We start from the raw sequence: 13980 nt of genomic DNA on the forward strand, positions 1-13980 counted from the left end.
TATTTTGCTGAAGGTGTGGGGTTAAGAAATCAGGGGAGAAATATACTGGTATTTGGAAGATCATTGTAACTACAATGAAGACAAAGGAATTAAGAAGACAGTGCAGTCACAAATGAGCCTGAAACATAGGGGGAAAAAATTATGTGCAAAAATGATGCAAGGTGTTTTAAGGGGGATAGAAAGAAAGGAATATTTATTTATTATATAAATATCAATTAGCTCACCTCAATTACAAACTTTATTGTAGAATAATAAAAGTGAAAAGAAAATGAAGAATCTTATCTAGGTTTCTTATTTTGGCAAAAAAAGAAGAAATGTTGCCATTTACTGAGCTTTGAAATGCGGGGTAAGTGTAGTGTTGAGAGGATGATAATGACTTATGTCTTGGACATGTTGGATTTGAGATGGCTGTACAATTTCCAGAAGAACTGCTCAGTATGGAGTTGTACATAGGGCCTGGAATTAGTAGTAGGAAACTAATACTTGCTGAAGATAAACATTTTGGAGCTATTGGCATGGAAATGGTAGTTGAATTCATGGAAGAAGATGTAATGATTCACCATGTATGTGTAGTGTGAAAAATTTCCATCAAATAGTGTACTCCTTTATATGGAAGTGTTAAATCACTATATTGTACACTTGAAACTAACATTAGACCATATGTTAACTAACTGGAATTAAAAAAAAAAAAAAAGGTATTCACACAGGAAGCTAAAAAAAAAGATAAAAATAAAAATTCACGGGGCACTTGGGTGGCTCAGTCGTTAAGCATCTGCCTTCCACTCAGGGCGTGATCCCAGTGTTCTGGGATTGAGCTCCACATCAGGCTCCTCCGCTGGGAGCCTACTTCTTCCTCTCCCACTCCCCCTGCTTATGTTCCCTCTCTCACTGGCTGTCTCTCTCTCTGTGTCAAATAAATAAATAAAATCTTTTAAAAAATAATAAATAAATAAATAAATAAATAAATAAAAAATAAAAATTCAAGTCCTATGATATAAAAAACAAATCTATAAGACAATGATTTTACAAACATCCTTTACCTCATTTAATTTTTTAAAATATAAAGAATGAAGGTATTGTATGTTTAAAGGAATAATCTGTATACAAATATCTTAATATCCTATCAAACAGCCTTACAAGGTAGATGTTATGATTCCCATTTTCCAGATAAAGGAAATCAAATTAGTTGAGAATAAACAATTTGATCAAAGTTGTGCAGCTAGCAATAAAGCCGAGGGGCAGCAATATTAACTTAAGTCAGTATTGACTCCAAACTTATAGTGCTTTGATTATATAATTTATGATTTTAATCTTTATAAAGACAACTCTATTAACAACATATTATTTGAAAAGCAATGCACAAATTGAAATAAAATTTTACCTAATGGTTGAATCTAAAAAAATTATTAATAATTCCTGAAAAAAATTGAAGGTAATGGTTTATATGTTATGTATACAAGGATGAACAATTAAATATGTCTACAATTAGTAAGACTAAGAAAGCACTAAGGATTCTAATTTTTCAAGTTACCAAATTTTTGGTCAAAGAATATTTTATGAGAAAAAATATAAGAATGAAGTTAATAAAACAAACTAAAAAGAAGCAAATATAAAGAAAATAAATTGTGAATTAAATAGCCAAAAGAAAATAACAGAAGAAATTCAAATATATCAAGATTATTTTAACCATGCTCACCAATGGAATTGAGTGATAAAACTTTTGATTAAGGTGTGCATTGGTCCTAATTTACATGGTGACTTCTTGGATTATATCTGTTTTTCTAGTATAATTACTAATAGCATCTTTTTTTTTCAATGTAATGTCTTTTTTTTTATATATGTTATGTTAGTTCAAAATATTGTATGTTAGATGATAAGTTGTATGGTCTCCTCACCCATTGCTTTTCCAGAGTCAGGATATAAGGCAATAAGATATTGTCACACAGCAATATTAGAATCCAGTTCTCTTTCTCCCCCCCTCCACATTTTCCCATCTATCAATGGATTTCGCCAACACAGAGATTATTTATCTGTATATCTAATATCTCTATCTATGTAGGTACTTCTCTGTCTATATTTATCATTTATTATTTTCTCTCTCTTGTAGCTTAATATTCCAGTATCAGTAACTATACGCTGCTCATAAGCTAAGCTAACGGCTGGATTTTCCATGCATCATTTCTTTTAATTTTTGTAGGACCATGGATTTTGGTGATATATTTAATTAAATGATCAAGAATTGGCACTCAATGGTTTAATCTCTGATGACTGTAAACATCCTAAGGAGAAAAGTAGGTCCCCAGTCTGTATGAGCATCCATGTCCTCACAAGAGTCTCAAGAAATTTACCTTTTCTTTGTGTCTAATGAGAAAAAAAGAAAGGAGAAAAAGGGGATGCCTTGTAAACTCCTTAAGAAATAAAGTAGTTCTTAATAATTGTACCCAGCTCTTTGAAAGATATGATACAAAGACTTGCTGAAATTTCATATATAAACACCAGAAATATAATCAGTGCTTAACAATTCCTCCATGCTCTATATGGCTGAATAGACACTTTGGTGTAATGTTTGACTGAAGAGTATTTGTCCTTGGAGGCATTAAGCAAGTATAGGGAGCATTTTTGATTATCTCAGTGATTGAGGGATACTGGTATTTAATGAGTTGTCAAGGAATGCAGCCTGCAACTGTTCCCACACAAGGATAATTACTTCTTGTTTCATATGTGCTTTTAATGTCCTACCAGCCAGTCACAAGGATAAACAGCATATTTACAATGTACTTCACCTGGAATTTAACTTTCTTTGCATATGAATATAATTCCTTCACAGTTTTAAGATACAATAAATTTCCAGGAAATGCAAATGCTAGTAGAGTGGAAAGAAGATTTTAATTTGTTTTGTTCAAGAATTTAGAGTTATTCTCAATTTTTAGTACTAGACCATTGATAGTAAGTCCTCTAGTTGTATTTGATTTTCCAATAAAGGATATTTGTAGCAGTCAACTTATAGTGCATGTATCTGACTACTTTACCACGTCTTCTAATTTTGTCATTCCTGAATATTTACATATTGAAATGCATGTTATTTTATCATAAATGACTTTCCTCTTATTTCTCCTTGTATTATACTTATAGTATTATATTGATCTTTTGAAATTATATTTACAGATAGGTTATATTATCTATAAATTTCATTTCAGAGTAATAAAAAAGGCATTAAAATTATTTTTTTAATAAAAAGATGTATTGAGTCTGTGAAAACTACTTTCTCAGAGGAATAGAGTAATCTCTCTGGAAGGATACTGGAGATTTCTGACTCATAAACCTTATAAGTTCTGAGGAATTTACATCATAACAAAACTTAACATGGAAATTAACTTGTCACAGCATACTCCACTGATGGACTTGGTTATTTTGTTAAAGGGCTTTGGACATTCTGATTATTGCTGCTCACACTCTGGATATTCAAGGAGATGGGTGGATATCTTTGAAAAGCTGGGACATCTCTCAACATTATCTACATCATGACACTGTGCAGCACCATGCATATACCTTCTTCAGGACTGAAGAACTTATCCAAACTTTTGAGAAGGTTCTTGTCTGCTATCAATCCTCTTTAGGAATTGCCAAAACTGGAGATTACTTTTCTTACAGACATGTCTTTTGCCCAAGCAGTCTGTTTTCATTGACCTCTAAACACAGAGTCTGCAGTCTCAACTTCCTCACTCCAAGTTAGGAACACTTTAAAGAGCCACCTTAGTTTTGGCATTACCTGTAGTGTCCACAGGTGGCTTGCATCTGTATCACAAGTCTTACTCTCTATTCAGTCTTTCCATACTCCCTTCTTCCCATGAATATTGATCTTATGAACATTAAACTGATTGTTAGCCTTAGCTTTCTGGGGAAGCCAACTATGACACTCAGACTCTGGGTATACAGGCATGTTTGGGAAAGAATTATAGGTATATGAATATTGAGATAAATATGTAGGGAGGTGGATGGATGGATAAATAGATGATAGATAGATGATAGATAGATAGATAGATAGATAGATAGATAGATAGATGATAGATAGATAGATAGATAGATAGATGATAGATAGATAGATAGATAGATAGATAGATAGATAGATGATAGATAGATCATCATTGTTAAATTGATCTAAAGAGTCATATCATTTAATCACTTCATACTGGAGATGTGAAAACAGTTACCTAGTCTTTTGTTACTCTTCTAGAGTACTATGCCAGTGAGTGGCAGAAATCCAAGGGTCTAAGCCTCCAAACACTCAAACCAGGGCCTTCTGCCACACAGTGCTGTGACATTTAAATCGACAATATTACTTAATTCTTTTTTTCAGTACTTAATTACTTTGGTTAAGTGTCTTTACTGTTTCTCAGCTTACATCGCTACTCTGTTTTCTTATTATCCACTATATTTGTTCATGTGCAGATCTTTTTTTTTTTTTTTTATTGTCAGAGAGAGAGAGAACATAAGCAAAGGGAGTGGCAGGCAGAGGGAGAAACAGGCCCCTTGCTGAGCAAGGAGCCCGATGTAGGACTTGATCCCAGGACCCTGGGATCCTGACCTGAGCCAAAGGCAGATGCTTAACAGACTGAGCCACCCAGGTGTCCCATGTGCAGATCTTTTTGATAATTTGTTGCATATAAGGTTGAGTCATTTTTATTTAGTATTAATAATTAATAATTTATTTATAATTAACAATAACAATGAATGTATTATTTTATTAATAATACATAAACATTTAATAATGTATTATTATTTAGTGATGATTTTATCCCTTAAAGGGAGATATACTAAAAATTATGTATGCCTAACCTCACTTTCACCTTTCTTTCCTTAGAGATGATCTACCTCATTGTAAACACACATTATAATTGTGTGTTATATGATATACATTAATGTAATAAAATATACTTCATAAACTTTTACAACCGTATATCCCAATTATTTTTGACTTCAATTTTCATTTTAACCTCATAGTCTAAAGAAAGTATTAGTTTTCCCTGTTCCTAGGCATTTTTGTATATACTCTTCTTGTCTCATCTCTGTTTTTTAATTTTTCCCATCTGACTTCTTTATTTCCTATGTCATTAAACAAGAGACTACTAGAGGGTTGCCCTTTATCTTTTCATTATCTATTGGAAATGGAAAGACAAAAACCATAACCACCAAAAACAACAACGAAAAACAAAACCAAAAGAAGGGAAGGAAAAAAAGGTAAATGGAGGTTTTTGTAATGCTCCGTGATATAGAGAAGCACTTGAATTCTGTCATTCTGAAGGTTTTCCAAAATTATCTGCTCATTGCAATGCAATATCTGTGTTTGCTCTTAATTTCCCATCTTTTATCATGAAGCTTATGCAAATATATGCATATTTGAGAACGCATCAGACAGGCCTTTGGTAATGCCTGTTTTCTTCTCTGTATAATTTCCAGTAATGTATCTAGCTAGAAAAATAAAAATTAATTATTAAAAATGCAATAATGAGACCCTTCAGCATTAGCAAATATTGAAAGAGTAAATTCATCTAATTGATAGACTGTCTGGCAAGGGCATGTGCTATACATGGTTTTGGGATTACACAATGGAGTATTATTCAACCATATTAAAGAAGGAAATCCTACCATTTGCTATAACTTGGATAAAACTTGAAGGCATTATACTAAGTGAAATAAGTCAGACAGAGTAAGACACATACTATATGATATCACTTATATGTAGAATCTGAAGAACCAAACCCATAGAAACAGAGAGTAGAGTGAGGGTTACCAGAAGCCAAGAGATAGGGAAAACGGGGAGATGTTGGTCAAAGAGTACAAACTTCCAGTTATAAGATAAGTAAGTTCTAAGGATCTAAGACATAGCATGGTGAGTATAGCTAGTAACACTATATAATATACTTGAAAGTTGCTAAGTGAGTAGTTCTTAAATATTCTCACCACAATAAAGAAATAATAATTATGCGAGGGGATAGAGATGTTAACTAATACTGGTGTGGTAATTATTTTGCAATATATGTGTGTCAAATCAATATTGTATACCTTAAACTTACACAATGTTAAATGTCAATTATATCTTAATAAACCTGGAAAAAATATGCTTAAAAGATAAGCATGATAAATGTATAAATTAGCTAAAATCAAAGAATATAGGACTTTTTTTAAAGGAAAAGGTAATGTGATTTTTTCAAAAAAGTGTACCAGTGGGTTGAGGGAAGGAGCATGCTGGCCATGTCGTCTGTCCTGAGCAGAGGTCTGAGATGAGGCCAGGTCTGACCAAAGCTTGAAAGAAGCTAATGGGGCTCTTTGTGGCACGGGGAAGAGGACTGGGAATGCCCAAAGTAGGACTGTATTCTGTTGGCACCAGAAACTATCCACAGCCACAGGCAGACTGAGAGACAGGATGGTGGGTGGCCCTGCTCTGTCTCCACTAGAGCAGTCTGGGGAGAAGCTTGAGGCAGAAAGCTCCCTGCAGGTAGTCACTTGAGTGTGATTCTCAGATTCACAAATTTCCTTTGCCCGTCTAGCCCCCTGTAAACATAAGAATGGGCTTCTGACTGCCAAGTCCCTCAGGACAAACAAAATAATAATAATCTAACAAATAATTCAAATATTTTAATTTATACAATTTTAGTATCTTTTATACAGCCTCAGTATGTATCTTATATTAATTTCTTCTTTTCCAACCATCATTTCTCTCATCTCTCATAATTTTATACGTGGATAATTTTCTTTTTGTCCCTAGTCTGTTTCCTATTGAATTCATTGGCAAAATGGTGTTAGAGGAATCATGACACTGTAGCTTTATAAGCACTTGTTCATAATTCTTCATTTTTTTAAATTTGTTTTAGAATAACTTTCCTAGGCATTCCAATTTTAGAAGAGTCTGGCCTCAAACGTATTTTGTGAAAAATAATTGTAGTCTTATATATTAAATTAATATTTAGTGAAAGTGATTCAGCTCTAAGTAGCTTAAATTGGAAAGGGAAGTTTATTGGCATATATAACCGTAAATTATAGAGAAATAGCTAGTTCAGTATAGTTTGATGTAGTACTCAATCATTACCACCCAAACTTATCTCTTGTGCCATTCCTGCTGAGTTAACATTGTTTTCTATCTGATTAATTTTTTGCTTAAAAAAATGGCTATACTAATAACAAAATTACTATTGGCAGTTACAAGTGCTACCTACATTGTCACTGGTATTTTTCAGGGGAAAACAGAATTGTGTCCAAGCAGTACCAGAAAAAAAAAAGTCCCATTCACCTTATTGAATCAGTTTATGTCATATACTCACAAACTAATCACCACCATGGCCAAACACAGACTATCCTTAGTGACTTAATCCAATTATTACTGAGCACCTTAACCATGAATGGAATGAATTCCATATAAATCTCATGACTGAGAATTTGAGGAGAAGCAATTTTCCCAAAGAAAATTAGAGTTACTTTTATCAGGTAAGGATGCTGACCAGCAAACAATGGATATACATTATTTCCTACATTAACTCTATTTCAGTCCTCCCAATACTATCTACCCATTGCCTCTTGAAGATTCCATAAGTATATTCACCCGTATGCTTTATTGATTCTTGCTCTCCCCTCTTAATGTTTTGAAATCATCCTTCTTACATAGCCTAACCTCGGCTTTTCTGATTTGTCATGCAGACTTCTGAATGGTTGCAGTTATTTGATAATATTTTAAGTATATTTTATTTCCCACTTTCACCATTATTTAACTTGTGTAAATAGCCAATCCCACATAATTAAAGTTTAAAAACCTAAGAACAGGGAACCTGAATTGTTTTGACACTTTCCAAAATATTCAACTTTATGCAACCCTGAGAAAACTGATACCCAGAAAAGACCCTAATTTGTTTTATCAATTGGAATTATTTCAGATGCCAAAGGAGATATAGAAAGGGTTAAATTTTATTAAATTATTCTCTTGTTTGGGCCCATCAATATTGTATTTTACACCACACATGAAAAACATTAATAGAATATTACTTTAAATAAAAATCTTCTCTTGTGGTACTATTACAAAAACATTTCATTAAGGTTAACAGTTACCTTAATATTTTTTTAATATTTTAAAAAAATTTTCAGCTTCACTGAGATATAATTTACATGTACCATTATATGAGTTTAAGGTATTTGATATACTTATATGTTGCTAAATGATTGCCATAACACCATTAGTTAAGACTTCTATCATCTCACATAATCACTATGTGTGTGTGTGTGTGTGTGTGTGTGTGTGTGTGTGTGTGTGTGTGCGCGCGCGCGCATGTGTGGTAAGAACATTTAAGATCTATTTACTTAGCACCTTTGAAATGTATGATACCACATTGTTAACTATAATCAACATGCTGTACATAGATTCTTAGAACTGATTCATCTTATAACTGGAAGTTTGTACCTTTTGACCAAGATCTCCCCATTTTCTCCACTCCCAGCCCCTGACAACCACCACTCTGCTCTCTGTTTCTATGAGTTTGGTTTATTAGATTCCATAAATAAGTGACAGTATTTGTCTCCACCTAGCTTATTTTGCTTATCATAATGCCCTCAAGGTCCATCCATGTTGTTGCAAATGGCAGGACTTCCCCCTTTATTACAGATGGATAATATTCCAATATATGTATATGTTATACTTTCTTTACCCACTCATCTGTTTATAGACACACTGTTTCCATGTCTTGATTATTATGAGTAATGCTGCGTTGAACTTGGGATTGCAGATACCTCTTCAAGATAGTGATTTCATCTTCTTTGGATATAAACCTGAAAGTAGGATTGCTGTATCATAGGTTTTTAGGTTTTTGAAGAACCTCCATACTGTTTTTCATAGTGGCTGTACCAATTTACATTCCTACCAAGAGTGCTAAGGTTTTCCTTTTCTTCACATCCTTACCCACACTTGTAGTCAGTCTCTTATCTTTTTGATGATAGCCATTCTAACAGGTGTGTTTGTCATTGTGCTTTTGATTTGCATTTTCCTGATGATTAGTGATGTTGAGCATCTTTTTATGTACCTGCTGGTTATTTTTATGTCTTCTTTGAAAAAAAAATGTCTATTCATTCCTCTGTCCATTTTTTATTTCAGTTGTTTGGTCTTTTGCTATTGTGTTACATAAGTTCATTGTGTGTTTTGAGTATTAATCCCTTACCAGGTGTATGATTTATAAATATTCCCTACCATTCCATAGACTGCCTTTTCATTTTGTGGATTCTTTCTTTTGATATACAGAAACTTTTTATTTGACATAGTCCCACTTATTTGTTTTTGCTTTTATTGTTTATGCTTTTGGTGTCATATTAAAAAAATATATTGCCACGACTAGATATCAAGGAGCTTTTTCCTTATTTTATTTCTAGGAGCTTTCTGACTTCAGTTCTTGTGTTTAAGACTTTAATCCTTTTTGATTTGCAAATGAAACGGAGACCAGAAAAACAATAGAAAAGATCAATGAAATTAAGCTGTTTTCTTTCTGAAGAGATAAACAAAATTCACAAACCGTTAGCCTGACTAAGAAAAAAGAGAAAAGACAAAATGAGAAATGAAAGAGATGTTACAACTGATACCATAGAAATGCAAAGATCATAAAACACTACTATGAACAATTATATGCTAACAAATTAGACAACCTAGAAAACAATGGATTAATTCCTAGAAACATTGAGACTATCAAGACTGAATCATGAAGAAATAGGAAATCTGAACAGAGCAATTAGTAAGGAAATTTAATAAGCTATAAGTAATAAGAAAATCTCCCAACAAGAAAAGGCTAGGACCAGATGACTTCCTTGTTTAATTCTACCAATATATTAATATAGATTCAAATATACTCAACAAAATATTAGCAAACTAAATTCAACAGCACATTAAATAATCACACACTCTAAGCAAGTGGAATTTATTCCTGGGATGTACAGATGTTTCGACCTACCCAAATCAATAAATGTGATATATCACATTAATAGAATGAAAGATAAAAACCTTATGATAATCTCAATAGCTGCAGAAAAAGCATTTGACAAAATACATTCATGACAAAAATCTAAGCAAATTGAGTATAGAAGGAACATACCTCAACATAAAAGCCATATAGGACAAACACCAGCTAACCTCATACTCGATGAAATGTTGAAAGCTGTTCCTCTAAGATCAGGAATGGAAAAAGGTGCCCATTCTCACCACTTGTATTCAACATAGTACTGAAAGTCCAAACCAGAGAAATTAGCTAAGAAAAAGAAATAAAAGACATGGTAAATGAAAAGGATGAGGTGAAATTTTCTTTATTTCCTGATGACATGATGTTGTATATAGAAAATCCTATGATTCTACCAAAAAGTTATTAGAATTAATCAACAAATTCAATAAAGTTGTCATATGAAAATTAGTTGCATTTATATACACTATCAAAATATCTAAAAAAGAAATGAAGAAAACTATCCTATTTATAATAACATCAGAACAATAAAATATAAAGGAATAAATTTAACCAAGAGTTGAAAGATCTATAACATAAAAAGTACAAGATTTTGATAAAAGAAATTGAAGAAGACACAATAAACGGAAAGACTTTCTGTGTTCAAGGATAAGAAGAATTATTATTGTTAAAAGGTCCGTACTATCCTAAGCCATCTATATATGCAAGTGTAATCCCTATCACACTCCAATGTGGAATTTTGGATATTCGGTTGTGGTCTCTATCAAAAAGTTAATGATATTTTTCACAAAAATAGAAAAAAAAAAATCCTAAAATTTGTACCAGAGGACTTCAAAAGACCCTGAATAGCCAAAGCTGTCCTCAGAAAGAACAAAGCAGGAGGCATCACTCTTTCTAATTTTAAACTGTACTACAAAGCTGTAGTGATCAAAACAGTATGGTATTCTCATAAAAACTGACACATAGAACAATGGAACAATATCAAGAACCCAGAAATAAACCCCTGCACATACTATCATCTAATATTTGATGACAGAGGTAAGATCATTTAACAGAGAAAGGATAGTCTCTTCAATAAATGACTTTGGGGAAACTGCATGAAAAACTGCAAGTGAATCACTATCTTATACTATCTTATACTATTCACAAAAATTAACTCTTACTGATTTTTAAATAGATTTCTAAAAGGAAGGGTAATGTTTTCTTGTTGGCCATTGGAAAATTTATGTTATTAATAGATTTAGTATATAGAAACAAATTACTCTAAAATATAACATATGATATAGTTATATAGTAAGAAAGAATAGATTGAAGCATATCCCTCCTAAATTAGTAACATATAAAGTCACAATATCATATCATTGCTATTTTGTCATTACTGAAATTGTAGGTTGCTCAGGAGTTGGAATACTACTAGTAGGAGGACAATAACATCATTACAAAATTAAAATTAATTGGCATTCTTACAGAATTAATAGAAATAAGTATTAGTTGTTGACTTTATACAAATTAATGTCAAGGGAATTAAAAACATTAATAATGAAACAATGAAACAGAGTTGAAATTATTAATCATTACATGTGAGAAATGATATATTCTGTAAAATTAAATACAGATATATACCTTATATTTATATTTTGGAATACTTATGAAAACAACTGTATTTTGTATATTTATATTTGATCATAGGTGTTTCCTTTAGTAAAAATTTTCATTCAGATACAATCTGTATACCATAGAATAAATTGCTTGATAGCAAAATTATTTTCCAGTTAAGAGCTAATATTTTCAGAATATTTTCACATAACAATAGCTCTGAATGTAGAATGAACTGAAGGAAATGAGAGAAAACACTACTGTACAACAGAGATAATTTTACCCAAAAAATATAATTCAAAATCAACTAATTGTTCTTTTTTACCATTTTTGAGTACCATTTTCCCTTTCTCTCAAAACAATTGGATTTTTAGTTTCAGTGATAGCAAATATTTAAACAAAATCACTATAAATTTAATATAGGAATGTATCAATTGTCCATCTCCACAAAAACAAAGCAAAGCAAAACTATCATCTATAACAACAGAAAAAGAAGTTGTCAGTGTCAGCATGCTTAAAAGTTAACTCCAGAGGAAACTGGAAAAAAAAAAAAAAGAATTAGCACAGATATGTGTAGTAGCTTAGTGCTCTGTAAATGCTTTATATTTGTATTTTATAATATTTACATATACCAGTATGTGAAGATTGTTACTACCCATATTTTTCAGGCGAGTGCTCAAGCTCAGACAGGTTAACAATATGCCCCACGTTATATATCCCACATATGGAAGAGGTGAGCCTCAGGTATTGAAGACTGAATAAGAAAGCCTATTATATTTGCTTTTATCAATTTGGAGATAGATCAGTGTCTTCTGAAAGATCTATAACTTTCAAAAATGTAAAATTTTAACTTCATTGTTTCTTAGATGGAAACTAACTTCTACATATAGTAAGTGTTCATATATGTTTATAATAGGATTTCTCGTTTTTAAAGTTATTAAAATTATCTTAATACATATACTGATTGAAAATAGCTACTGAATTTTTGAAGGAATTTATACTGCCGTTAATACAAATTGCATTATCTTTGATTTGCATATAATCACAAAGATTATAGTATTTATAAAAATCTCTTTTCAAAAAAAATCTTTTCAATGGTAATAGTGTTAGTTAACAATAATGTTTGTGTGTCATTCAAATAGAACAATAATGTTTAATTGCCTTTAGACAGATTTCCTTTTGTATTGCCTTGGATAATTTTGAACTGGTATCCTGGTCTGAAGCTATTCCTGTAATGTACTATTTGTATAGACATAGACATTTCTAGACATTTGCATAGACGTGGCCAGTTTCCTCAATAGATCTATTTTACGTCTAACATCAAAACACAACGTGTCGATTAACATATCTTTTGTTGATCAGAGGCAATATATGATATCTCAGATCCCAATTTCTGTGCATGACCAGCAACTGGCAGCCCATTACTTTTCTGTATATTTCATAATTTTAGTGTAACTGAGTGGCTGATGTCCAATTTCAAAGATACACATTACTCAGTGTAATATTTGATGAGGTGTAAAGTATTTGCCAATGCCTGATGATTGAGGAAAGTGCAAATACTGTTATACTACATATTCTTTCAAAGAGGTCTACAGTGTAGTAGTTTGAGATAGAATGGAGATGTATAATCACTGTCAGTAGTCAGTTTTTTAATAATGAAAGACTACATTGAAGATGTTATGAGGTATAGTAATTAGAAAATTAATTCTGCATCTATTGATAAGCCATCTTTCTTTTGTAAGTAGAAGCAATCCTAGAAATTGAGGTATCTAAACTTTAATTATTTCAGGAGAAAAAAGAAACTAGTGAGAAGCCAATAGAGAACTCAGAAGAGAGTGAAATTAGTGATGCGCTAATAAAATGTATGCTAATTTATATGCTTTAGGTATAAATTTCTCAAACCGTGTGAAGCACTGTGAACTTCAGTACATGGGCACGTTTTCAAAACTCAAAAGAGAACCCTAGAAATGGTTACAGTGGTTATCAGTAAGTTTTAAGTCTGAAAAATGTATGATTACAGTAGAGAAGTCTAGCTAGATTAGGGTTTTAATTCTATCTCATTAGCATATATAGTTTAATATGACTTACATTCCTCTATCTTTAATGTTTAAGGAAGATTTTTTGGCAATAACCAAGGATATTACCAAGACACTGCCTTCTTGCCTCTGCTTCCTCTTTGAGGGTGACAATAGTGAGTCCTGGTAAAGTCGTTAAGATTTCCCCTACAACTACTTCTGTGTATAAAAACCCAAGGATCAAGCTTTAGGGAAAACTGAAATTACTGAGATTATTTCTGCCCTAATGCCAGTGAAAGCTGGAAGATAAACTTTCTGATAAAAAGCAATTGCCAGGATTCTTTGTTCTAAATTAAAGGAATTTCATTCCAATACTTTAGTTCATCGCA

The 13980-nt window shown here is 32.0% G+C and overlaps 1 pseudogene; it reads left to right on the forward strand.

Annotated features, from left to right (window-relative positions):
* The first annotated feature begins 404 nt into the window (after positions 1 to 404).
* The window catches only part of LOC113270593 (E3 ubiquitin-protein ligase Mdm2-like), a 98487-nt pseudogene continuing 84911 nt past the window's right edge, over positions 405 to 13980 (forward strand).

This window comes from Ursus arctos, unplaced genomic scaffold, assembly GCF_023065955.2.
Source record: "Ursus arctos isolate Adak ecotype North America unplaced genomic scaffold, UrsArc2.0 scaffold_4, whole genome shotgun sequence".
In the NCBI taxonomy this organism is placed as follows: domain Eukaryota; kingdom Metazoa; phylum Chordata; class Mammalia; order Carnivora; family Ursidae; genus Ursus; species Ursus arctos.